General features: G+C 45.3%; 1 protein-coding gene across 1 annotated transcript in view; it reads right to left on the bottom strand.

Moving 5' to 3' along the window:
* ROCK2 (Rho associated coiled-coil containing protein kinase 2) overlaps positions 1-26,422 on the bottom strand; it is a gene marked incomplete in the record, with an annotated part of 2,656,097 nt that overhangs the window by 338,969 nt on the left and 2,290,706 nt on the right.

Below are 26,422 nucleotides of genomic sequence, written 5' to 3'. Positions count from 1 at the left end.
TATCTGTGAAGAGGACTCTCCTTAAAGGGTTCCATTGTTTGGGTTTATCATCTCCAATTAATATCACATGCTGCTGCTTTTTCTGGAAGTTCTCATTCCAAGGACAGATGTGCATCCATGACTACATGTATAATGATGTCATACACAGACTACATAAATGCAATCATTCGTCAAGCCCACCAGTTCAGAAACCTGTCATTAGCAAGCACCCTTATGCAAATAAAAGTTAACATATTACATCCTCCCCTCTCCACTGCTAACAAGTCCTAGGAGTGAAGGGAATGAAAACTCCTCACTCCATCAGCATATGGTGACAGATAAAGCCTGATCCAAAACTAGTTAACTCCAGGATAAAAACCCTCTCTCTCGCAGAAGTATAACTCTTAGGTCTGAAAAGTACCCTCCCTCATATCACATCTCTTTCTCTCTGAACTCTGCAGTGCATCAGTAGAAAAGGCCTCAGCAGCAGTATCAAAGAACAGCTTCTTGAAAGAAGAGGGAAAGGGGGGCCAACAAATGAGACAGAAATACTCCCAAATGAATCCAGAGCTTCAAGACAACTGAAGGAAAGTACAGTTGTATACACTTACATAAATGTAGATGTTCAAGTGTACTCACTGTTGTAGTCATAATTGATGGGATCTCCTGAAATGGAATCCCTTGGTCGACTTGACAACCATAGAATTTTCTCTTTCTGAGGCCGGCAGATGCTCTGAAGGAAGTCAAAATGTCCGTGTATAAAGGGAGTAAGCTGATGCTATAACCTCAATACTTACTTGCCCCCAACAGATAGGAGCACCCTAGAAGGTCCCTAAGGTTAAAGGCCTAAGCTCAGAAACTCCAGAGTATGTACAGAGAAGGACGGAACAACCTGGAACTAGAGAGGAAAATGGCTACCCCAATCCCATGGGCAAGAGGGGAAGGAAGGAGGGAATGAATACTGCAACAGTGAATACACTCAAGCATTTACATTTATGTTAAGTGTGCACAACTGCACTATGTTCTTTGTGTTTCACTGCTGCAGTCATAATTGATGGGCTGACTCACAAAGCTAAAAGGAGGCTGGATGGGAAGAATAAGGAGAGGAAAGGATGCCTTGCAAGAAGGCAGTGGCAAACAAAACTCTAGACTTGGAAAAGGTTGGAAGGTGATAATGTTCGGTGAAGGCATGCATTGAGGACCAAGCAGCGGCTTCCAAAATGTCCTTAGTGGTCACCCCTTTTAGAAAAGCAGCAGATGTAGCTATAGCCCTAGTAGAGTGTGACCTCACGGGGTCTGGAGGCTTCCTTCTATGATGGCTGTAGCAAAACAAGACACCGTGGGAGATCCGTTTGGAAATTTATTGTTTACCAAAAAACAAGTAATCTCCGTGGTATCCTTGAAGTTTCAAACAACCCACCAAACAAGTATAGTGGGTCCAAATACAAAACAGTGCAAGAAACTTCTCTGTGTAGAAGATTTTCAATCTATATATATCCAAATAATCACTGTACATTAATCAGATCAGATAATGGTAGAAAAAGTAGCAAACAAACTCGTCCTAAGTCAAAAAATACTAAAAAAGATATAATTTGAAATATTAAACAGAATTACTAAGTGTTTAAAAGTAATTCAAGCAGGGTAGACAGTCTGTTTCCAGTTGAAAATCCTTTATTACTATTAACTTAATAAAGAATTTTCGACTGGAAACAGACTGTCTACCCTGCTTGGATTACTTCTGAATACTTAGTAATTCAGTATAATATATCAAATTACATATTTTTTATAATTATTTTGACTTAGGGCAAGTTTAAGTTTGATACTTTTACTACCATTATCTGAGCTGATTAATATATATGGACTGAAAATCTTCCACACAGAGAAGTTTCTTGCACTGTTTTGAAATATATTGTTTAGAAACCGGTCTCCCCTCAGAGCTACAGGCAACAGCAACAAAAAGCTGGTCAGATTTCCTGATATTCTTTGTTCTGTCCTAGTAGTAACACATTTGCCTATGCACATCCAAGTATGCAGGATTCTTTCCCCCTTGTTTTGAGGGTTAGGAAAGAAGAGAGGCAAGTGGATGGCCTGGTTTAAACAAATTTCTGCAACCACTTTAGGCATAAAGGAAGGGTTGGTCCTAAGTGAGACTGCCTGGGTGGAAAGCGATGAATGGTTCCACACACATCAGGGCCTGAAGCTCTGAAAACCTTCTACCAAAGTAATGGGTAGCAAGGAAGGCTGCCTTCTAGGTCAATAATTTAATATTTGTGGTGGCAGCTGCCTTGAAAGGTGGGAGGGTGAGCTTCTCCAGAATGAAACTGAGACTCCACAAGGGAACAGGAGGTTTCCTTGGGGGTCTAATGTGGATAACCCCTCTCAGGAACTGTTTCATGAGAGGATGGGAGAAGAGAGGGGGTTGAGTAGGTAAATAACCTGAAATCGCTGAAATGTGAATTTTTAGAGGAATAAGGAATGTCTTTGGCAAAAAGTCCTGATAAGTATGAAAGGATCAGTGGCAACTGAACTTGCAGATGGCTCTTATCACTTTTGTCTGCACCACATAGTGAATCTCTTCCATTTGGCAGAGCAAGATTTTTTTGTTCTAGGTCTCCTGGCTTCTTTTAGAATGTTCATGAGCTGTTTCTTGAGGGGTAATCCCCTCCCGGGGGTCAAGCTATCATCCAAGCTGTCAGTTTGAGTGTGTTCATGTCGGGGTATATGACCGTACCCTTGTTCTGTGTTAATAGGTCAACTCAGTGGGGGAGTAAAGAATAGTTGTGTAAAATCTTACCATAATCATAGATGTTCTTCTCTTATATGTTGCAGTCTTCTTACATGAGGGAAGCCTATGCCAAAGTCAACCCGATGTCCAGCCAGTATACAAGAGCTTTTAAGGACTGCTAGTACGCGAGACGTCGTATGAATGGCTTAACAGTATGTTGGCCATAAAAGCAACATCTGCAAGTACTATCCTCAGAACTGAATGCCCCAGGAGGAATGCCAGGCTAAGGAAACATGGTTATCAGACATCCACAACAAAAGCAGGCATCATGGGAAGGAGGGATGGATAGAACACTGCATCATAGAAGATAAGGACATCTATGGTTATAGCAAGATTTTGTACAACTATTCATGTCCTTCTATTCTAATGCTGCAGTATTCTTACATGAGGGAGAATATCAAAGCTTAGAAGGAAACCTGGGAAGAGGAAGGACAGAAGAGCTCTCTAGAACGCCATGAAGAATTGCTCTAGCAAAACCAGCTCTAGATCTGGAGATGCCATCCAATTGTAATGTTGAAGGTATGTACAGAAGACCAAGTAGCTGCTTCCAAAATGGCATTAGTAGCCAAACTCCTAAAGAAAACACTAGAAGCCGCCACAGCCCCAGTAGAATGAACAGGAAAAAGACGACTCTTCCCATGGAAAACATAACAAAAAAACAGCCGTTGAAATCCCAGAGGAGACAGTCTGCTTGGAAACAGGCAATTAGTTCTGGGATGAAAAGAAACAAAAAGCTAATCAGATTTTCTGATGGCTTTAGGTTTATCCAAATAAAATGTGAGTTGTCGGTGCATATCTGAAGTGTATAAAATCTTCTCACTAGAGGATTGTGGGGAAGGACAAAAGGTGGGCAAATGAACAAATTGGTTAAAAGACAACTCATTCACAATCCTGGGCATAAAGGAAGGGTTAAGTATGCAAAGAGACCCTGCCCTTATGGAAAATCAGAAAAGGCGGGGAAGCCATTAGAGCTTAAAGCTCAGATACCCTTCTGGCAGAAGTCAAAGCTAGTAACAAAAAAGTTTTCCAGAACAAAGTTCAAATCACAAGGACGAGGAACAGTTTTCCTGGGAGGTTTAATGTGAAGGATGTCTTTGAGAAAGAGTTTAACCTCTAATATAGAAGCCAAAGGGGGAGATGAAGGCAGACAGCCAGAAATGACCAACAAATGGACTTTCACCGAGGAGTAATTGAAACCATTACTGAGCAACTCACACAAGTACGAAAGAACTAATGGAACATCCATAGACAGTGGATCCAGGTTGTGTGAACGACAGATGGAAAATCGTTAACATTTTGATGAGTAGAAATTCCTAGTACTGGGTTTTCTGGCCTTCTGCAGTACCCTAAGCATGTTCTCAGAAAAAAAGATGTCTAAAAGGAATCAGAAGCCTAATCACTCACAGAGTCAGATGCAGAGTTGACAGATGTGGATGGCTAAGAGAACCTTTGTCCTGTGTGAGTAGGTCCACCCAGTGAGCTAACTTGTGATAATTTCCCTGGGGTAAATGCGGAAGAGAGGGAACCAATGCTGTCTTGGCCAAAAGGGAGAGACCAGCAATATTTTTCATTTGTACTGCTGAATCTTGAACAGAACTTTGTGAATGGCAGGAAAGGGAGGAAATGCATAAAGAAAAATCCCCCTCCATGAGAATGACAGGGGATCCACCTTCCAAATCAGAGGACCTGGGACTCTGGCAAAACAAAGAAGTTGTCTGTTTAGAGGGGAGGCAAATAGATCTACTTGAGGAATACCCCACCGGTGGACAATATCCAGAAACACATCCCTGAGAATCATCCATCCATTCATGGGACTGAGTCATGCACCCACTCAGACCGTCTGCCACAGAATTTTGACTGGTAAAAATATAAACTGCCTGAAGAGGGACCTGGTACTGAACTGACAGTTCCCAAGTCATAACAGCCAACCTGCACAGAAGGTATGACTTTGTTTCCCCCACTTGTTTACATACCAGACAACTGTGGTGTTGTCTGTAAACTGTTACAGAGATGCTGGACGGAAAAAGGAATGGAAAGCCTGAAGAGCTAATATGAGGCCTCTCATCTCTTTGATGTTGACATGCTCCTCCTTTTGAGGTGGAGATCAAAGACCCTGTACCTTTATGGAAGCAAAGGTTGCTCCCCATCCTGTATCTGAGGTATCTGTAAACAACTCTTGAGTGGGAAAGGCCTGGGTACAAGGAAATTTGCTGAATCCACCAAAGGAGTTCCTTTTTGTGACAAGGGGGAAGAGGAACTACAAACTCTAGTGGATATGCATGCTGCATCCAAACTGATTTCAGGTACCACTGAAACTTCTTCATATGAAATTTGGCCAGAGGTAGCATGGGAATGGTGGATGCCATGAACCCAGGAGCCTGAGAACCTCCCTGGCTGTAAGAGAAAGAAGAATAAGAAAACTCTGGAAGTAGAAAATGAGAGGCTGAACTTTTGGAGGAGGCAGAGATGCCAGCATGATATCTGTCTGCAACCTGCACCCCAGGAAGATGTGGTCTTGTGAGGGGGAAATGAAGGAATTTTTGAAATTTACTGTGAACCCCAACCTTTGCAGTAGAGAAATAGTGAACTGCTGATTAGGAACTAGAGAAAGATCATCCAAGTAAGGGTAAACCTCGATACCCTAAAGTCTGCAGTAAGCAATGACAGGAGCGAAGCACTTTGTGAACACCCTTGGGGCAGTGGAGAGACCAAAGGTTAAAGTTGAGAACTGAAAGTACAAGGAAGTAATAGAGAAATGTAAAAATTTCCTGTAAAGGGGATGAATGGGAATGTGAAGATAAGAATCCTTGATGTCTAGGGCGGCCATATAAGCCATAGGAAAGATAACAGGAAAAAAAGTTATGTACTCACCATAATGTTCCATCTGTGTTGTCCATTTTCATTCTTCCTCAACTGATGTCGTTCGGATCTGATCACGTGGATCAGACTCTGCCATTGCTAAAACTCATGGCAACCAGGAACTCCCGAGCTTCTCCCCTACCCACAATACACCAACCCCAATTACCTCAGATCTAGTTTGCTGTTTAGAAAAGTAAAAGATGGAAATTATTACAGAGAAGCTATATCTTAAATCTTTATACAAATAACAGCAATAATAATTATAATAATAATAATAATAGGGCATATGTGCCCTATATTACTCATTCTTCCAGAAGCCTTGAAGATGGGGGTTTATGGGAGAGGAGTTGAGGATGCATGAAAATGGACAACACAGATGGAACGTTATGTTGACTAGGTATCTTCTTTATCTGATGATGTCAATTTTCATTCTGTCCTCAACTGATGGGACAGAGTCCCCAGCTACCTAACTTCCAGGGTGGACTTAAGGAAGGATATTCCTGAGCACCACATAAAGTACAGTTTTGTACCTACCATAAATGTAGATGTTCGAGTGTACACCCTGCTGCAGTCATCACACTTGGGTTATCTTGTCGTCAGGCGGTCCCGCAGTTGGCCGGAATTCCAAAGTCTTGGTCCAGCGTCGGTTGCTGTCGCTTCTTCCCTGATGTCAGTGCGCCAGGGGTATATATAATGCATCCGATGCCATTTTCTTCAGTTTTTCTTGCCCTAGATGTCAGGTGCCCCCAAAAAGGTGGTCAGTAATTAGTACCAAATTAAGTAATTTTTGCACAAACACAAAATCCCTCCAGCTATAAGCAAATACATCAGGAAGGTATTGTAGAGATTTAGCCAGTTAGACCAGAGGGGATGGAGGGAGGGTAACCTGGACTGCAGCAGGGTGTACACTCGAACATCTACATTTATGGTAGGTACAAAACTGTACTATGTTCATTGTGTTACCCTGCTGCAGTCATCACACTTGGGTAGAATCCCAAAGCTATGGATGGGTGGAGGAGTTATAGAGGGTTAGAGGAGGCTAGAAGGCCCTGCAGAACTGCAGTGGCGAAGCCAGCCCTAGTCTTAGAGTAAAGTGGTAAGTGATAGTGTTTGGTAAAGGTGTGTACTGAACTCCAAGTTGCAGCTTCCAAAATCTCCTTGGTTGGAACCCCCCTGAGGAAGGCTGTAGATGTAGCTGTTGCCCTGGTAGAGTGGGGCCTAATGGTAGCAGGAACTGGTTTTCCATGATGGGTATAGCAGAAACAAATGCAATGTCCTATCCATTTGGAAATGGTTTGTTTTGATATAGCCTTCCCTTGTGAAGCTGTAGCATAGGATACAAAGAGCTGTTCAGATTTTCTGAAAGCCTTAGTTTTGCCCAAGTAGTAGCGAAGTTGCCTGTGAATGTCCAAGGAATGCAGGAGTCTTTCTCCTTTGTTCTGCGGGTTTGGGAAGAAGGTGGGTAAGTGAATGGTTTGATTTAAAGACACACTGGAAACTACCTTAGGCATGAAGGAAGGATTAGTTCGTAGATAAACTCTGTCTTGATGAAAAATGAGGAAAGGTTCCACTGCCATTAATGCCTGCAGCTCTGAGACTCTTCTAGCTGAAGTTATTGCTAGCAGCAGGGCAGTCTTCCATGATAGGAACTGTAGATCTGCAGAGAAAGCCGGTTCAAAGGGAGGTAGCGTAAGTTTTTCCAGGACAAAATTTAGGTCCCATGTTGGTGTAGGTGTTCTCCTGGGGGGGCCTAATGTTTTTTGCCCCTCTGAGGAACTGCCTTAGAAGTGGGTGCGAAAATAAGGGTGGTTCCGTGTTGTAGTGGGCTGAAATAGCTGATGCATGGATTTTAATGGAAGAAAAGGAAAGTCCTTTGTGCAACATCTCAGTTAAATACTGTAGAATCATAGGCATGTGAGGCTGAAGTGTGTTTTGGCCTTTAGCTTGGTTCCAGGCACAAAACCTTTTCCATTTGTCCGAATAGGCCTTCCTGGTGCTGGGCCTCCTAGCTTCCAGAATAACATCCATAACTGCTTGGGAAAGAGGAGCTGGCTGGATGTTTAGGTGATTTGCCATGCAGCCAGATTTAAGGTTTTTAGCTGGCTGTGAAGAATCTGATTGTTTTGCTGTGTGAGCAAATGGGCAGTTTGTGGTAAAATCCAAGGTGGGCCCTGGGCCATATTCCTCAATAGTGGGTACCAGTGCTGGCGTGGCCAGTCTGGGGCTATGAGTATCAGTCGTGGTCTTTCCTTTCTGACTTTCAGAAGCACCTCTGTGAGGAGAGGCAATGGAAGGAAGGCATACACTGTCAGGTTTTTCCAACTGAATGAGAGTGCGTCCACTTTCCAAGCTTGATGGTGAAGTGTCCTTGTACAAAATTTTGTTAGTTGATAGTTTTGAGGACTGGCAAACAGGCCTATGTCTGGAAGGCCCCATTTTTGAGTTATCATTGCAAATACTTGTGGATCCAGTTTCCACTCGTGGGGATCCATGATGTTTCTGCTGAGGTCGTCTGCCAATGTGTTCTTTTGTCCTGGCAGGAATTGAGCTTGTAACTGAACTTGGTAAGCCAGACCTGTGTTCCACAAGGTCATTGCTTGCCTGCATAGAGGGTAGGAGTGTGTACCCCCTTTGTTTGTTTATGTACCACATTACTGTGGTGTTGTCCATCCTTATTGCAAGTTGTCCTGGATGTAATAGATTCTTGAAGGCTGTCAGAGCATTCTGTACAGCTAGCATCTCTTTTTGATGTGCGGATTCCTTTGATCTGCAGTCCATATGCCTTGAACGCACTGTCCTGCCATGTGTGCCCCCCAGGCGTAGTCCGATGCATCTGTTGTCATAGTTTAACCTGGCTGGGGGCAAGGTGAATGGCTGACCCTTGTTGAGGTGACATGCCAGTGACCACCATAGAAACTCCTGTTGTAGGCAGGGAATGAGAGATATAATTGTGTCCAAGCTGTGGCTGTGTTGAGACCATACGCTTTTTAGGTACCACTGTAATTTCCTCATATGCAGCTTTGCAAATGGTATTAGTAGTATGCAAGATGCCATGAAGCCCAAGGCCTGCAGAATTTTTCTTGCACGTAGTTGGGTCTTTGTTGCCATTGTTTTGAAATATTGAGTCAGTTGTAATTGTTTGTCTGGAGTCAGATAAGCCTTCTGGGCCGTTGTGTTCAAGCTGGCACCCAGGAATGTCACATTTTGTGAGGGTACTAGTTTTGATTTCTTTTCATTTACTGTGTACCCCAGGCAACTTAGAAGATGTTTTACAAAAGCCAGATGTTGTAAGAGGATGTCCTTGCTTTCTGCTTGGATGAGGCAGTCGTCCAGGTATGGGTATATTTGAATTCCTCTTTCTCTGCAGTATGCAATTACTGGTGCCAGGCATTTTGTGAAGACCCTGGGCGCAGTAGATAAGCCAAAGGGCAGTGCAGAGAATTGGTAATGGGTTGAACCTGCAAGGAAACAGAGGTATCTTCTGCAACTTTGTCTGATAGGGACATGCAGGTATGCCTCCTTGAGGTCCAACATTATTAGCCATGCTTTCTTGCCCTACATGGGAAGAAGCTGCTGTAGTGTTAGCATCTTGAATTTGGGTACTTGTAAGAAGGTGTTTAGAATTGAAAGGTCCAGAATTGGTCTCCAGGCATTGTCCTTTCTGGGAACTAGAAAGAGTCTTGAGTAAAATCCTTGGCCTTGCTCTCGAGTAGGTACCAGTTGAATGGCTCTCATGTCCATGAGAGCTGTAATTTGCCTTTGTGCCTCTGCCCATTGATTTTGAGGCAGGTTTGGCATTCCTCTTTTCATTGGCAAGGTGTGAAAATGGAATCTGCATCCTCGTGAAATTATGTCTAGGACCCATTTGTCCTTTGTGACAATGTGCCAGTTGTCTGAAAAAAGTGTGAGTTTTCCTCCCAAGGGGGCTGCCAAAAGAGTGTTGCTTGGCCAGATGAGGTGCAAGTCACTGAGTTTGCCTTCTGGTAGTTTGGGACCTGTCTTCTTCTCCCTTCTGTGCTGCAGTGCCTCATTGTTGAGGTTTGTATTGGGCTTGTGGTTGTCCTCTGCCTCTTGGACGTCTATATATACCCCTCTGTGTTCTGTCAGTAGCTGGAAAGGACCAATTTTTTGTTGGCCAATTTCTGCTGAAGCGAGGGGGCTGTACCTGTAAGAAATCTTTGACTGTCTGCATAGATTTTGCCTTACCCTCCATTTTCTTTAAGACTTCTTCTGCTTTAACTCCAAAAAGAACATCCTGCTGTAAGGGAGCATCTAGAAGCTTTGCTGTAACATGATCAGGCAGAGTTTGTTCCTTTAACCAAGCATGCCTACGTATAACAGACCCAGTGACAGCTGCTCTGCAGGAAGCCTCCAAAGAATCAAACCCACATTGTAAAGTATGTTTGCCCACCTGTTCAGTTGCATGCAACAGATCTTGCATTTCTTTCAATTCAGACTGTTGAGGGAGTGTGCTCATTTTTTGTTTTAACTGAGACATTAGAAATTGCTGATATTTTAGCATGTGAAACTGGCAATTTAGTGCCCTCATAGCTAGAGTGGCTGAGGTGTAAACCTTTTTCCCCCACCTGTCTAGTGCTCTGGAGTCCCTTTCAGAGGGTACAGGATTTTTTGCCATAGAAGCCTTAGCCCCTTTGGGACCCTGGGAGATGGTCTCTGGATCAGCAACAGGACTTTTATAAAGAAATTTGTGGGAATCAGGCACTCTGTAGTATCTATCAGGTTTGGCTGGAGCAGGAGGCAGGGAATCTGGGTTCAAACTGGATTCTAAGTAAACATCATCCACAATGTCTAAAACTGGGGGGGATGGCAAGTGGTCTGTGCTGGGGGAGTAAAAGAAACTCTCTGAGCCTTTTCTTTGAGTCAGAGTAGTCTTGACCTTCCCAGTGAAAATGTTCCCTCACAGTGAGTAATGTTTCCCCAAAGGAGTAGTCTTCAGGAGGAGAAGCTGAGGGAATAGATTCCTCAGCATCAGAATCTTCATAAGGGGAGAAGGAGTAATCTTGGTCCTCAGAGGAGCCTGAGGAAATAGACACTTGTTCAGAGGAGGCATAATCTTCCTCTTGTCTAGGCCTTTTGTCGGGAGGGGGTTGGGAACCCCTGATTAAAGAAATCAAATCTTCAGCCATTTTGAGCATCTGTTTCTTAGGCATGGGGCCTTGAACAGGGGACTGAAGTGCAGTCTTTTTAGGTTTAATAGGAGTCTTAGTCTTAGGATATGTTTTTATGGTGAGCGTCATCGGTCTGAAGACGCCTTCAGAAACCGAAGGTGTTTCTGCAACACCGACATCTTTTTCAGCAGTGTCGTCGGTAGGGGCTAAACAAAATGGCTGTGTCGGCCTAGTACTTTCCGCCAAAAGTTCCGACGCGGTCTCAGGTTCCAGGTCTGCGGTAGTCAGGGGTTGCATCGGAGCCTCACTGAAGACCGGTGAACCGGAGACCGGATCAGCCGAGGCCTCGGAGTCTGGCTTGGGTCTAGGCTGCCTGTCCTTATCCTTGCGTTTTTTGTGCACGCCGGTAGTCGGTTGCTCCGACGGCATAGTGTAGTTACATTTTCTACCGAAGTAGTGCTATGCGAAATCAAAGCGTCTTTTGATTGTACGCTTATTAAACCTAGCACAAAAACGACAACTAGTGGCGTCGTGGTCTGGGCCTAGGCAAGGTATGCAGTAAGAATGAAAATCCTTATGAGGTATTTGCTTCCCACAAGAAATACAATTGTTAACTTTTTCTGACATCGGTCTGAGGCAAGAAAAGTTTCCCCAATGGGGTACTTAGCTTTATTGAAGACTTTGGATCTGAAATTCGACTTCGAAAATCGCAGGAGTCTGCCGACCGGCACTTGCGAACTGCTTCTGCTTCGGGCACCGCACGGCAAGAAAGACTGAAGAAAATGGCGTTGGATGCATTATATATATCTACCCCTGGTGCACTGACGTCAGGGAAGAAGCGACAGCAACCGACGCCGGACCAAGACTTTGGAATTCTGGCCGACTGCGGGACCGCCTGACGACAGGATAACCCAAGTGTGATGACTGCAGCAGGGTAACACGATGAACATCCAAAAGATACTCTTCCTCTGGAGACCACATCTAACGTGTAATGAGTAATAAATGCATGGGGAGTAGCCCAAGTATGTGCTGCACAAATATCATCCATGGACATTCTGGACTGAAATACTGAAGAAGTTGCCAAGGATCTAGCAGAATGAGCACGAATGTTTTTTTTTTTTTTTTTTTTTTTTTGTCAGTGATGCCCGATTTGTTATCCATTTAGAGTGTGTAACGTTGGTATCTGGTTTACCCAATGTGTGTTCTGTAAGTGAAACAAACAGCTGATCCGATTTTCTGACTGATGTTCTTATTCCTATGTAAGTAACTGCTTATGAACATCCAATAAGTGTAGTGCATATTCACCTTAGAAAATTTGGGGAAGAATACAGCCAAATTAATAGACTGATAAATATTGGATTCTGACACTACCTTTGGAAGGAATGATACACTGGTACATAAAGTCACCCTGTCTCTATGAAAAATCAAGTATGGGGGTTTTAAGGATAATGCTTTGATCTCGGAAATTCTTCTATCCAATGTAGTGGCTGCTAAAAAAATGTCTTCCATGAAAGAGATTTAAGGTCACAGGTAGCTGCAGGCCCAAATGCAGGTTGAGTAAGGTACTGTAGCACTAAATTTAGGTCCCAAGGAGGAGGAGGATCTTTAAAGGGAGGCCCTTAAGAGTAGTATGCCTCTTAAAAATGTTTTGCTTAGTTTATGAGATGCTACTGATGAACCATTTATCCCAACATGGAAATTTGATAGTGAGGGCAGCTGGACTCCAACTGCAGAAGAACTAGCTCCTTCATCAAAGATGTGATAAGAAATCCAATATATTATGTATGGGAGCGGTAAAAGGTTCAATGTTATGTTTTTGAGACCAAAAAAGCAAATCTTTCCCATTTGCTGAAGTATAGTTTCCTGGTGGAAGGTTTATGGGAAGACATCACAATATGATGAACAGGGAGAACATTGGTTGTCTGGCTATCAACTGAATTAGAGAAGTGAGGCGGTCAGCCTGAGGTTTGCCAAATCTGGGTATATCATGTCTATTGGGTGAGAGAGAAGGTCTGGAATTGGATCCAGAAACCAAAGTGGTTGAATCAGGTGAGGCCAAAGAAAGGGAAACCAAATCTGTCAAGTCCAATATGGAGCAATGAGGATGACTTTGCTCATCAACCTGGAAGCTTTCTGAAGGAATTTGGGAATTAAAAGAATGGGTGGCAATCGTGAAGTAAAGCATCCCATGGAGATTCCCCAGCTGGGGGGATTAGGGCAAAGCAACTGCTGCACTTGTTCAGGGGGAAGCGAATAGATTGCAGCAATACTGACAGAAGATCTTGTCCGCAATTTTCTTGTTGAGGAACCATTCATAGGATAGAAGAATGCACCTGCTCAATTTGTCTGCTATCACACTGGATTCCTCAGGAATGTGCACTGTTAAGAGAAAGTGGTTGGAAGAGATCACCCATTGCCACACACTGAGAGCTTCTCAGCACAATGGGTAGGATTGGGATCTTCCTTGTCTGTTGATGTAACAGACCACTGCCATGCTGTCTGTTTGTACTGCAATGGTCCCTAAGGGGAGAGCATTCTGGAATGCCTGCAATGTTAACAGCACTGCTCTTATCTTTAGGACATTTACAGTGGATCTAAAAAGTTTACACACCCCTGTTAAAATGCCAGTTTTTTGTGATATAAAAAAATGAGACCACAATAAATCATTTCAAAACTTTTCCCACCTTCAATGTTACCTATAACATGTACAATTCAATTGAAAAACAAACAAATCTGTTAGGGGAAAAAATATAAAAAAAACGTACAATAAACTGGTTGCACAAGTGTGCACACCCTTAAACTAATACTATGTTGAAGCAGCTTTTGATTTAATTACAGCATTCAGTCTTCTTGGGTAGGAGTCTATCAGCATGGCACATCTTGACTTGGCAATATCCACCCACTCTTCCTTGCAAAAGCACTCCAAATCTATCAGATTGCGAGGGCATCTTATGTGCCCTCTTCAGGTCACCCCACAGATTTTCAACTGGATTTAGGTCTGGGTTCTGGCCGGGCCATTCCAAAACTTTAATTTTTTTTCTGGTGAAGCCATTCTTTTGTTGAGTTCGATGTATGTTTAGGGTCATTGTTGTATTAAATAGTGAAATTCCTCTTCATCTTCAGTTTTCTAGCAGACACCTGAAGGTTTTTGGCCAAAAGTGACTGGTATTTGAAGCTGTTCATAATTCCCTCCACCTTGACTAAAGCCCCAGTTCCAGCTGAAGAAAAATAACCCCAAAGCATGATACTGCCACCACCATGCTTCACTGTGGGGATGTTGTTCTTTTGGTGATGCAAAGTGTTGTTGTTGCACCAAATGTACCTTTTGGAATTTAGGCCAAAAAGTTCAACCTTGGTCTCATCACACCATAACACATTTTCCCACATGCATTTGGAGACTTGATGTATTGTTCTGCAAATTGTAGCCAGGTCCGGATGTTTTTCTGTGCAAGAAAAGGCTTCCATCTTGCAACCCTACCCGTAAGCCCAGACATATGGAGAATACAAGAGATTGTTGTCACATGCAATACACAACCAGTACTTGCCAGAAATTCCTGCAGCTCCTTCAGTGTTGCTATAGGTCTCTTGGCAGCCTAAAATGACCAATTTTCGTCTTTTTTCACCAATTTTGGAGGGACGTCCAGTTCTTTGCAATGCCACTGCTGTCCCATACTTTCTCCACTTTTTGATGACTGTCTTCACTGATTTCCATGGTATCTCCAATGCTGTGGAAATTTTTTTGTACCTTTCTAATGACTGATACCTTTCAACAATGAGACCTTTGATACTGTGTAAGCTCTCTGCGAACCATGGCTTTTACTGTAGCAGGCAACGGTGTAAATGTCAGGAAAATCCTAATGGGACAGCTGAACTATATTTGGGGTTAATCAGAGTCTCTAATTGATGATAGGTGTGTACCCAAGACTGAATTCTGCAATTAAATCAAAAGGTGCTTCAATAAAGTATTAGTTTAAGGGTGTGCACATTTATGCAACCAGCATATTGTACGTTTTTTATTATTTATATTTTTCCCTAACAGATTTGTTTGTTTTCCAACTGAATTGTACAGGTTATAGGTCACATTAAAGGTGGGAAAAGTTTTGAAATGATTTATTGTGATCTCATTTTTTTATATCACAAAACCTGGAATTTTAATGGGGGTGTGTAAACTTTTTATATCACGAACCTTGAAACAGTGGACCCAAACCCAGTTTGGGTTCATGAAGGGCCGATCTGGTCTCCTGAACCTGACTGACTTCTTCGAATCAGTCTCCAGAGCTGTGGACGAGGGTAAGGCGGTCCACACAGCCTATCTGGACCTCGCCAAGGCCTTCGACACTATCCCCCACTCTGGAATCATAGATAAACTTACTAAGCTGGGCATAAATCCCTACGTCACGCGATGGGTTGCCAACTGGCTTACAGACAGAACCCAGACTGTAAAAATAGCCGACTCCAAATCCGGCTCCAGACAAGTGGAGTACCTCAGGGTTCAGTCCGGGGGCCGCTCTTGTTTGGTATCTACTTCTCTGAAGTACAGGCCAACACTAAGGGACTCTGGCTAACAAAGTTTGCAGTCTGCCATTATTGAATCCCCAAATGATGTGGATATTCTACAAAACGACCTTACATAAACAGATGCTTGGTACCAGAGACATGGGCTCAAGCTTAATGCCAAGAAATGTATAGTTATCCCCTTTGGGAAAAACCATGTACCCATGAATTACCACATAGGTGGCAGTACACTAAACACCGAAAGTGTGATGAGAGACCTAGGGACACTGGTGGACAGTGGTCTCACCTTCGATAACCACATTGCCACAACAGTCAGGAAATCCTTCTATGTGGCACACCTCATCATTAAGGGCTTTTCATCCAGAAAAAAGGAGGTCATTGTCCCACTGTACTTATCCCTCATTAGACCCATTACAGAGTAAAATGCCCCGTTTGGTATGTACCTCACAAGACATCTTCAACAGCTGGAAAGGCCGCAGAAATACCTCACCAAAAGAATCACAGGCCTAAAGCAGCTGCCCTATGCTGACCGTCTAAAAAAACTCCAGCTATACTCTGTGGCATATCGTCTACACAAAGGCGATCTCTGCTTAACATACAAGGCCATGTCAAACCCTGAGATAGATTCCCTGTTAGAAGGAACACGGAACAGGATTTTTAGTAACAGTGGCTCCTAACTCCTTAGGGCTTTGGGAAATAACCTCTGGATCAGCCAATGGATTCCTGAAAAGAAACAAATGAGAATCGGGGACTCTATAATATCTATCAGGTTTCCTGGGAGCAGGAGGAACCGAATTTGGAGTCGAGGAGTTTTCCAAAAAAATCATCAACCACCTCCAACACAGGTGGAATAGCCAAAGGCTTATGCTGAGGCAAATCCAAAAACTCCCTAATCCTTTTCTTAGAAAGGGGATAATCCTGACTTTCCCATTTAAAATGCTCCCTGAGAGTATTTAAAGTACCACCAAAAGAGAAATCTTCTGGAGGAGAAGCAGAAAGGATGGACTCCTCTGCGTCTGAATCCTCAAAAGGAAAGAAAGCCTGGGAAACTTCCTCTTCATCAACAGAAATGCTAGAAGTATCAGAACCTGAATAAAACAAATCCCTACCTCTTTTTGAAGGAGGAGGCTGTGAACCTCTAATAAGAGTCAAAAAGTCATCAGCCATTTTAACTATTTGAGAATGAAGGGAACGAGAGGAAACTGGAGCCTGTTTCTTCAAAGGCTTACGACTGGAAGATTTACCTGCAAGTCTGAAGGACTCGAGAGGCCTGGCAACTGCCGAAGTTGCAGCCAAAGTCGTCGGTATGAGCTTGCTGTCTGAATGAAGAACGGAGGCCTCAGACACCGGAGTCAGCTTAGCGGCTCCGGATCCAGTTGAAGAGGCAACAGGCAGAAGGTCAGAATGGAAGCCGGAGGCCTGGGGGCCTCTGAAATGGTCTCAACCGAGGCCTGCAGTTGAAAATCTGCAGGCTGCAGGGGCTGCAAAGGCGCCTCACTGGCTACCGCATGACTAACGACCAACTTAACATCATCCAAGGATATGACCTTCGGAACCCTGTTGTGGTCCTTATCCTTATGTTTCTTGGGGATATCCTAAGCCTGAAGACCAGCGGAAGCCATACCAACAAACTTAGGCCAAACTCCAAAATGTTTAGCTAAAAGCTTAGCCCGACAACGTATAGTATGCAGATTAAAGGAAGCAAATAAATCACAATTAGGAACGTCATGGTCAAGGCCTAAACAAATAATACAATAGGAATGAAAATCTCTTAGGGGAATCTGCTTTCCACAGGTAAGACAATTACCAACCTTTTCTGACATTCGTTAAGGCAAGAAGAGAGGATCCCCAATGGGGTACTTAGCTGTAGTTGACTTCAACTTTGTAGTCGGAAACAAAAAAGGTAAACTGCCGACCAGCACTCGTGAAAAAAATGCTTCTGCTTTGGGCTCCGCGGCAAGGAAGACTGAGGAAGCGACGTTGGCTGCCTCCTTTTGTATTAGACGCCCTGATGTCCTTTACAAATGATGACAGCCGATGTCATTTTTACTTACCTTTGGTATTCTGGCCGATCAAGGGCTACCGGGTGCTGGATAACCCATTAGTTAGGACTGCAACAGTGAAACACGATGAACATCAATAGTGACTGTGAAAGAAGGATAAATGGCAAACTCTTCAGCAGACACTATTTTTATAGTCGTAGTACTCTCTAGATTCTAGGCCTTAAACTGAATTTTATAAGTCACAGTAAACACAGTAACTATTACATTTGTAATATCTTGTAAGCAACTTACAATATCTCAGCAACCACTCAAGTTACACACATACTGTGAACAGTATTTTATTCATCTAGTTGAGGTTCATAGGTTAGTACTAGGCTAACTGCCCTTGCAAGCTATTTTAAGCCTAGCTAATTATCCCTTATGAGACTCAAACTCTGCAACTTGCATTTGTAAGAGGCCAAGGAGTTCTATGTTACTTTATTATTGAGACATTTAGAAAAAAAATGTGAAAATTGTATCAAAATAAATTGACATCATGAAAACAAGAAGTTATGTACTAACCATAATGTTCGATGTATGTAGTCCATCTCGCCTCACATTCTTACCCGTGGGTTCGGTGCCAAACCTCGGCTCCGACTCGGCCATACTCTAGCTCGAAGTCTTTCAATTGGCTGGGCTAAGAGGTATCCCATGCTGCACTGCTCCCTTTCCCCAGATCTTGTTTGCTGCAAGCTCAATCACTCACCTTCCATACACATAGAGAAGGAAAATCATCCCAATAATAAAAGAAGTACTGAAACCAGAACTAACCTCTAGGCCCTCCAGGAGGGGGAAGGCGGGGAGGGGGGTAAGTAAGAATGTGAGGCGAGCTGGACTACATACATTGAACGTTATGGTGAGTACATAACGTCTTGATGTTATGTAGTCCAATCTCGCCTACATTCTTAACCGTTGGACAGCGTCCCCAGCACCTGAACCCTGGGCGGCTCAGTGGAAAATACTCCTGACCACTATGGAACCAAAGGAAGATCTGCCTCTGGATACCAAATCCAATTTGTAGTGAGTAATAAAGGTGTGAGGAGATGCCCATATAGCTGCAGCACAAATATCCACAGACATCCTGGCCTGAAATGCTGTAGAAGAAGACATCGATCGGGTAGAATGAGCCTTCACTCTAAATGGTAACGCCTTACCACCGGAGGCATAAATGAAGGAAATACAACTAGAGATCCAGCTAGACAATGTCACTTTGGAAACAGGAGATCCAATCCTATTGTCTGAAAATGAGACAAATAGCGGATTCGATTTTCTAAGATCCTTCGTTCTATGCAAATAAAAACGCAACTGTCTGAACATCCAGCTGGTGAAATTTAAATTCTGCCTTATTAGAAAACTCTGGAAAAAATACAGGCAGTTCAATGGATTGGTTTAGATTAATAACCAAAGCCATCTTCGGCATAAAAGAAGGGTTTGGTCTGAGGGAAACCCTGTCCTTGTGAAATATCAAGTAAGGCGGTCTGAATGACAAAGCTTGGAGCTCAGAGACGCGTCTAGCTGAAGTGATGGCTACCAAAAAGATTGTCTTCCAAGTCAAATATTTCAATTCACAAGTAGATGCTCAAAGGGGAATGACGTGAGACGTAGCACAAAATTTAGGTCCCAAGGCATGATCGGGTCAAAGACTGGAGGGCGAAGCAGCATAGTGCCCTTCAAGAATGTCTTACAAAGTCTATGCGCCATTAGACTGGGTTCATTAGTGATGAGAAAAGTGGAAATAGCCGCCAACTGGACAATGGTTGCAGCTGCTGATCCCTGATTGAAAAGCATGGAGAGAAATTCCAGAACTGAAGAAACTGGAGCTGTATAAGGATCAATTTGTCTTGTATGAGCCCAGATGAAGCATCTTTTCCATTTACTGGAATAGATCTTTCTGGTCGAAGGCTTATGGGAAGAAGACAGAATATGAACCACTTCCAGAGAAAAATGATGAAGCCTGACTAGTGATGGAACTGGAGAAGCCAGGCTGTCAACCGGAGGGACTGAAGAGAGGGATGGAACTGCCCTGACATATGAGTCAGTAGATCTGGCCGTGGGTCCAGAATCCAGGGGTCGTCCATGAGATAGGGATGCAGAAAGGGGAACCAAATTTGACAAGGCCAGTGTGGAGCAATCAGAATCATTCTGCTTCCCAAGGATTGTGCTTTCTGAATAACCTTTGTCAGCAGAGTAACAGGCGGGAAGGCATAAAGTAGACCGGAGGGCCAATCGTGAACTAGAGCGTCCCTGGGTGACTCCCCCTGAGGGGGGATAAGGGTGAAGTAGCTGCTACACTTGGTATTGAGGGGACTGGCAAATAGGTCACAGCAAGGCTGACCCCATCTGCGGAAAATCTGTTCCGCAACCTGACTGTTCAGGGACCATTCGTGAGGCATCAGAATAGCTCTGCTCAACCTGTCGGCAATCACATTGGACTTCCCCGGAATGTGCATTGCTACAAGAAAATGTTGGGAAGACACTGGCCACTGCCACACTTGAAAGGCCTCTCTGCAAAGGGGGTATGACTTGGTTCCTCCCTGTTTGTTCAGATACCATACCACCGACATATTGTCTGAGTGGATCGCAATTGTCCCGAGAGGAAGAAAGCTCTGAAGTGCTTGCAACGCTAGTAGCACTGCTCTCATCTCCATGATATTGATATGCAAGTGTATCTCATGTTCCTGCCATGTGCCTTGGACTGTCCTGCCGAGATAATGCCCCCCCTCCCACCTAATCTGGGAGGCATCCGTGGTCACTGTGGCAACAGAAGGGGGTGGGACGAAGGGCTTTTCCACATTGAGGTTGCTGGTGTGAAGCCACCACCGTAGATCTTGCTTGCACTTGTCTATGATTATTATAAGATGAGAAAGCGGAAGATGTTGTAGAGACCACTGGGCGAAGAGCAGCCACTGAAGGAGCCTCATGTGTAGCCTCGCAAGAGGAACCAGCATAATTGTTGCAGCCATCATCCCTAACAATTTGAGAACCAATTTTGCCTTTACTTTTTTCAGAGGGAGCAACATGTATACTTGTTGTTGCAAACCCTGAATCCTTTCTTGTGGTAAAAACGCCCTCATGAGCACGGTGTCTAACTCGGCGCCTATAAAGGTGACGTGCTGCGAGGGCAACAAGGCAGACTTTTCCCAGTTTAGAGTGATACCCAATTGTTGACACAGCTTGATAGTGGCATCTCTGGTCTGCAGTAGCAGATGCCTGGTGGTGGCAGAAAGGAGCCAGTCGTCCAGGTACGGAAACACTTGGAATCCCTGACGTCTCAACTGAGCCGTCACCACTGCCATACATTTGGTGAACTCCCTGGGGGCTGTGGTGAGACCAAAGGGCAGGGCATGAAATTTAAAATGACTGACTCCGAGCCGGAAGTGTAGGTGGCTTCTGGATGCCTTGTCCATCTTTATATGGTAGTAAGCATCCTTGAGGTCGATGGAGCACATCCACACTTCTTTTCCCAACAATGGGAGAATAGACTGCAATGTGACCATTCGGAACTTGGACTCCTTCACGTGGAGGTTCAAGCGGCTGAGATCCAAGATGGGTCTCAGGTACCCTGTTCTTTTCGGCACCAAAAAGAATCTGGAGTAAGTCCCTAATCTGATCTGGTCTGAGGGGACATGCTGGATGGCTCCTTTTTCTAGCAGCTTTAGAACTTCTGAAGCTGTGGAGTCCCTTTGATTCGGTGGAACATCTGGGATTCTTTTGATCGGTGGGGGAGGAGAAGAGAAGGGAATGTGATATCCTCTGGAAACTATTTTTAATACCCACTGGTCCTGGGTGATGAGTTGCCAGGCTTCTGGGTATAGTGAAATGCAACCCCCGACTGGCTCCGGAGATGCGCAGTCGGGCCTCCCATCAGGAGTGCTGGTTGGGAGAACCACGAAAGGAGTCGTGGTCTCCCTGATTACACGGGCCTCCTCTGCCTCTAGGGCGGTGTCTACCTGAGTTACCACCCCCTCCCCTGCCTCTGGAGGGGGAATCACTTTGTGCTTCATGTAAAAACCTCTGAAATTTCTTGAAGAAGAAGTTATGCACTCACCACAACGTTCGATGTATGTAGTCCATTTCGCCTCACATTCTTACCCGTGGGTTCAGAGACGAATATCGGCTCCAACTCGGCCAAACTTTTCTAGCTCGAAGTCTTCTATTGGCTGGGCTAAGCAGGTATCCCATGGTACACTGCTCCATATCCCCAGATCTAGTTTGCTGCAATACTCATTCATACCCCATGCATACACAACATCCAGATAAAAAGAATAAGCTAAAGTAAAGGGAACTCTGTAGATAAAAACCTAACCTCCAGATCCTCCAGGAGGGGGGAAGGTGGGAGGGTAAGTAAGAATGTGAGGCGAGATGGACTACATACATTGAACGTTCTGGTGAGTACATAACTTCTTGATGTTATGTAGTCCTATCTCGCCTACATTCTTACCCGTGGGACAGCGTCCCTAGCACCTACATCCTGGGTGGCTCATAGGAAAATACTCCTGAGTACCGTGGAGCCAAAGGACGACCTTCCCCTAGAAACCACGTCCAAATTGTAATGAGAAATAAATGTGTGAGGAGAAGTCCAAGTAGCTGCAGCACATATTTCATCCATTGACAATCTGGCTTGATAGGTTGTAGATGTAGAAACAGCCCGAGTAGAGTGAGCCCTGACCGGAAATGGCAGATATTTTCCTCCCGCTTGGTAGGCGAAAGAGATGCAACTAGATACCCATCTGGATACGGTGATCTTGGAGACCGGGGACCCAATTTTGTTTTCCGAAAAGGAGACAAATAGTTGATCAGACTTCCGGATATCTTTTGTTCGGTGTAGATAGAAACATAATTGTCTGTGTACATCCAATCGATGAAATTTTAATTCTGCCTTGTTTGAAAATTGAGGAAAGAATACAGGCAACACTCAATGGATTAATTAAGATTAGACACGGAAGACACTTTAGGAAGAAAAGAAGGGTTTGGTCTAAGAGAAACCCTGTCCTTATGGAAGATTTAGTATGGAGGTTTGACAGAGAGGGCTTGAATTTCTGAAACTGGCCTTGCTGAAGTGATTGCTGTTAAGAAGGCTGTTTTCCAGGTCAAGAATTTCAATTCACAGGTAGCTGCAGGCTCGAAAGTTGGTGAAGTAAGGGCTTGTAGAACAAAATTGAGATCCCAGGGCATGATAGGTTCGGAGACCGGGGGATGGAGTAACAGAGTACCCTTAAGGAAAGCCTTGCAGAGTCTATGAGCCATGAGACTAGGCTCATTAGCCACACGAAAATTAGAGATCGCTGCCAATTGAACTTCGATGACAGCTGATGCGGAACCCTGATGGAAAAGCATAGACAAAAACTCCAAGAAGCAATTGGAGCTGTGTAAGGATCAATTCCATAGGTATGCGCCCAAATAGAAAACCTCTTCCATTTGCTGGAATAAATCTTCCTAGCAGATGGCTTATGAGAGGAAGATAAAATATGAACCACTTCCGGTGAAAATTTATGAAGCCTAACTAATGACGGAAGTGGAGTAGCCAGGCTGTCAACCGGGGGGGTCCATCAGAGAGGGGTGGAACTGTCCCGACATGTGTGTCAGTAAATCTGGTTGAGGGTCCAGAATCCAAGGAATGTCCACAATGTATGGTTGAAGAAAAGGGAACCAGACTTGACGAGGCCAGTGTGGAGCAATCAGAATCATTCTGCTTCCCGAGGATTGCGCTTTCTGAATCACCTTTGATAGCAAGGGAAACGGAGGGAAAGCATAAAGCAGACCGGAGGGCCAATTGTGAACCAGAGCGTCCCTGGGTGACTCCCCCTGTGGGGGGATCAGCGTGAAGTAGTTGCTGCATTTGGCATTGAGGGGGCTGGCAAAAAGGTTGCAGCAAGGCTGACCCCATCTGCTGAAGATTCATTCTGCAATTAGACGATTCAGGGACCACTCGTAAGGCATCAGAATAGCTCTGCTTAGCCTGTCCGCAATCACGTTGGACTTCCCAGGAATGTGCGTTGCCACCAGAAACCGTTAGGAAGTTACTGCCCACTGCCACACTCGCATGGCCTCTCTGCACAGGGGGTAAGACCTGTTTCCCCCTTACTTGTTTAGATACCATACTACTGACATGTTGTCCGAGTGTATTGCAATCGTCCCTAGAGGTAGAAAGCTCTGAAGTGCCTGCAACGCAAGTAGCACTGCTCTCATCTCTAGGACGTTGATATGCAGATGTATCTCGTGATCTTGCCACATGCCTTGGACTGTCCTGCCAAGATACTGCCCCCCCCCCCCCACAATCTGGGAGGCGTCCATGGTCACTGTGGCAACCGGGATGGGGGGAACGAAGAGTCTTCCTGCGTCCAAATTGTTGGTGCAAAGCCACCAACTGAGGTCCTGTTTGCATCTGTCCGTGAGCAAAATGGGTTGAGAAAGTGGACATTTTTGGAGAGCCCATTGAACAAAGAGGAGCCATTGGAGAAGTCTCTTGCGCAATCTCGCTAGAGAGGCCAACATAATTGTTGCTGCCATGGTCCCCAGGAGTTGGAGAACCCATCTTGCCTTCACTTTCCTCAGGGGCATCAGGATGTGTATTTGTTGTTGTAAGACTCTGATCCTCTCCTGCGGTAAAAATGCTGGCATTCGAATGGTGTCTAATTCTGTGCCTATAAAGGTGACACGCTGCGAGGGCAACAAAGCAGATTTTCCCCAATTTAGTGTTATGCCCAACTTCTGACATAGAGTGATGGTAGCGTCCCTGGTTTGGACTAGTTGATGCCTGGTGGGGGCAGTAAGGAGCCAGTCATCCAGATACAGAAACACTTGGAATCCCTGACGTCTCAAGTGAGCCGTCAACACCGCCATACACTTGGTGAACACCCTGGGGGCTGTGGTGAGACCAAAGGGCAGGGCTCGAAACTGGAAATGACTGGCTCCCAGCCGGAAGCGTAGGTGACTCCTGGATGCCCTGTCCATTTTTACATGGTAGCTTACTCCCAACAATGGGAGAATCGATTGTAGTGTGACCATACGGAACTTGGACTTCTGTACATCGTTGTTCAGTTGGCTGAGATCTAATATGGGTCTCAGGTCACCTGTTCTTTTCGGCACCAAAAAGAATCTTGAGTAAGTCCCTAATCCGATTTGGTCTGGGGGGACACGCTGGATGGCTCCTTTTCCTAGCAGCTTTGAAACCTCTGAGGCTGCTTGATCCCTTTAACTGAGTGGAACGTCTGGGATTTTTCTGATTGACGGGGGGTCTGATGTAAACGGAATGAGATAACCTCTGGAAATTATTTGTAATACCCATCGGTCCTGGGTGATGCTTTTCCAGGCTTCCAAATATAACGAAATTCGACCCCCCCAACTGGCTCCGGATAAGCACAGCCAGGCACTCCCTCAGGAACGAGAGTAGGGAGAGCTGCGAAAAGAATCGCGGTCTAACGAATTGCGGGGGCCCCCTCTGCCTCTAGGGCAGCATCTCCCTGAATAACCTCTACCTCCTCTGCCTCTGGAGGGGGACTCACCTTGTGCGGCAGGAAAAAACCTCTGTGATTTCTTGAACCACATCTTCCTACCCCGCTGGGCCTTGGGGTAAGGCCTAGAAGGAAGGGAAAAACTGACCCCTACGGCAGACAGGGTCTTTCCCTCTTGCTCGCACCTGGTGAGGGTGTCTTTCACTTTGGTTCCGAACAAAGAAGAACCATCAAAGGGGGCGTCAGTGAAGGAAGACTTGAAGGCCTCTGTGAAGTGACACAGGTGCAGCCAAGCTTGCCTTCTAAGGGCGACTCCTGAGCTTGCTGCCCTACTCGCTCCCTCGGCTGCATACGAAATGAGCTGCATGGAGGAGTTGACAATGGAATTGAGGGTAGACACCTGGGAGTTAACCGTCTGGGCCACTGCCTCAGCGATGCTACCCGCAAGAGTATCTCCTAACTCCTTGAGGAGATCTCTCTGGAGCTGAGTGAAATAAGACAGATAGTTCAGCGACCGTAAGGTAAAGGTTGCTGACGAGAGGGTACGCTTCTCGTACCGGTCCATGGTCCTAGACTCCTTGTTAGGAGGATGGACGGAGGAAAAAGTCTCTGCTACTTCCTTCTGAGTGGCCGCTGCCACCACCATGGCATCTACAGGGACTCCTTTGGACAAAAACTCCTTACCCTGGGGAGCAGAAAGAAACTTGTTGGGACGCCTAGGAACGGGCTCCACAGAATCAGAGTTTTCCCACACCCTTCGACAGATCAAATCAAGGAGCTTGTCGAAGGGTGGGGACACCCAGGAGGCAGAGGGCTGAGCACCAAAAGCCTTATGGAAGACCGACTCCTCCTCCGAAGGGGCTTTGGACGGCCAGTCACCTCTTTGCTTCAGTATCTCCAGGATGTCGGAGAAGGAAACATCATCAGAGGATGACTTGGGGGACCCCTCCGATTAATCGAGGTCAGTATCAGAGGTGAGGGACTCATCCTGGAAGTCTATGTGCTTCCTCTTGCACGTTTTCTTTCTAGGGGGCTCCTCAGGCATGAACTCTGAAGGGCCCTCAGAAAGTTGGGGACCACTCGTGGGGGTATCCCTAGGCCTTGGTGCTCTGCTGTCCATGGATAGGTGGTGATCAGAGGCTGTCACCAGAGTGGTGGGAGACAGAGTGACCGATCCGCCTGATGTAGGTGACGATCTGGCCAGCGCAGTCCACATGGCCTCGAAGGCCGGCCTCCCCGAGTCCAAGCACCGGCCAGCCTCCGAGACCATGACGGGAGTCGGAATTCCCCGAGCCGAGGCACCGAGAGGAAGACTCGGAACCGAAATATGTCCCGAGATGTCCCCCTCGGGCCCGACTAAAGAATCCAGAGTCCCAAACCCAGAGGATGGAGCCATTGGGGTCGGAGCCAGCCTAGGAACATCACACGGCGCGGAACACTCCAGCTCCGAAGACGGAGATGCGCTCGGAGGAGGAATGATCGAAGGGGTTGGGACGGGCACCGGAGCCGACTGGTCCGGCACCGAAAATTTTGCCAAAACTGGTGACTGGAGGAGCCTCTAGACCACCCTATCAACATCCACATCCGAAAGAGTCCTGGAGGATTTGGAGGACAGGGAGGAAGATCGAGATCTCCTCTCAGGAGAGACTGGTCTGAGAC

Source organism: Protopterus annectens, chromosome 1.part1, assembly GCF_019279795.1.
Source record: "Protopterus annectens isolate FY-2018-M chromosome 1.part1, PAN1.0, whole genome shotgun sequence".
Classification (NCBI taxonomy): Eukaryota; Metazoa; Chordata; order Ceratodontiformes; family Protopteridae; genus Protopterus; species Protopterus annectens.
The sequence above is the reverse complement of the archived record's forward strand: the minus strand, read 5'-3'. Positions and strand labels throughout refer to the sequence as shown.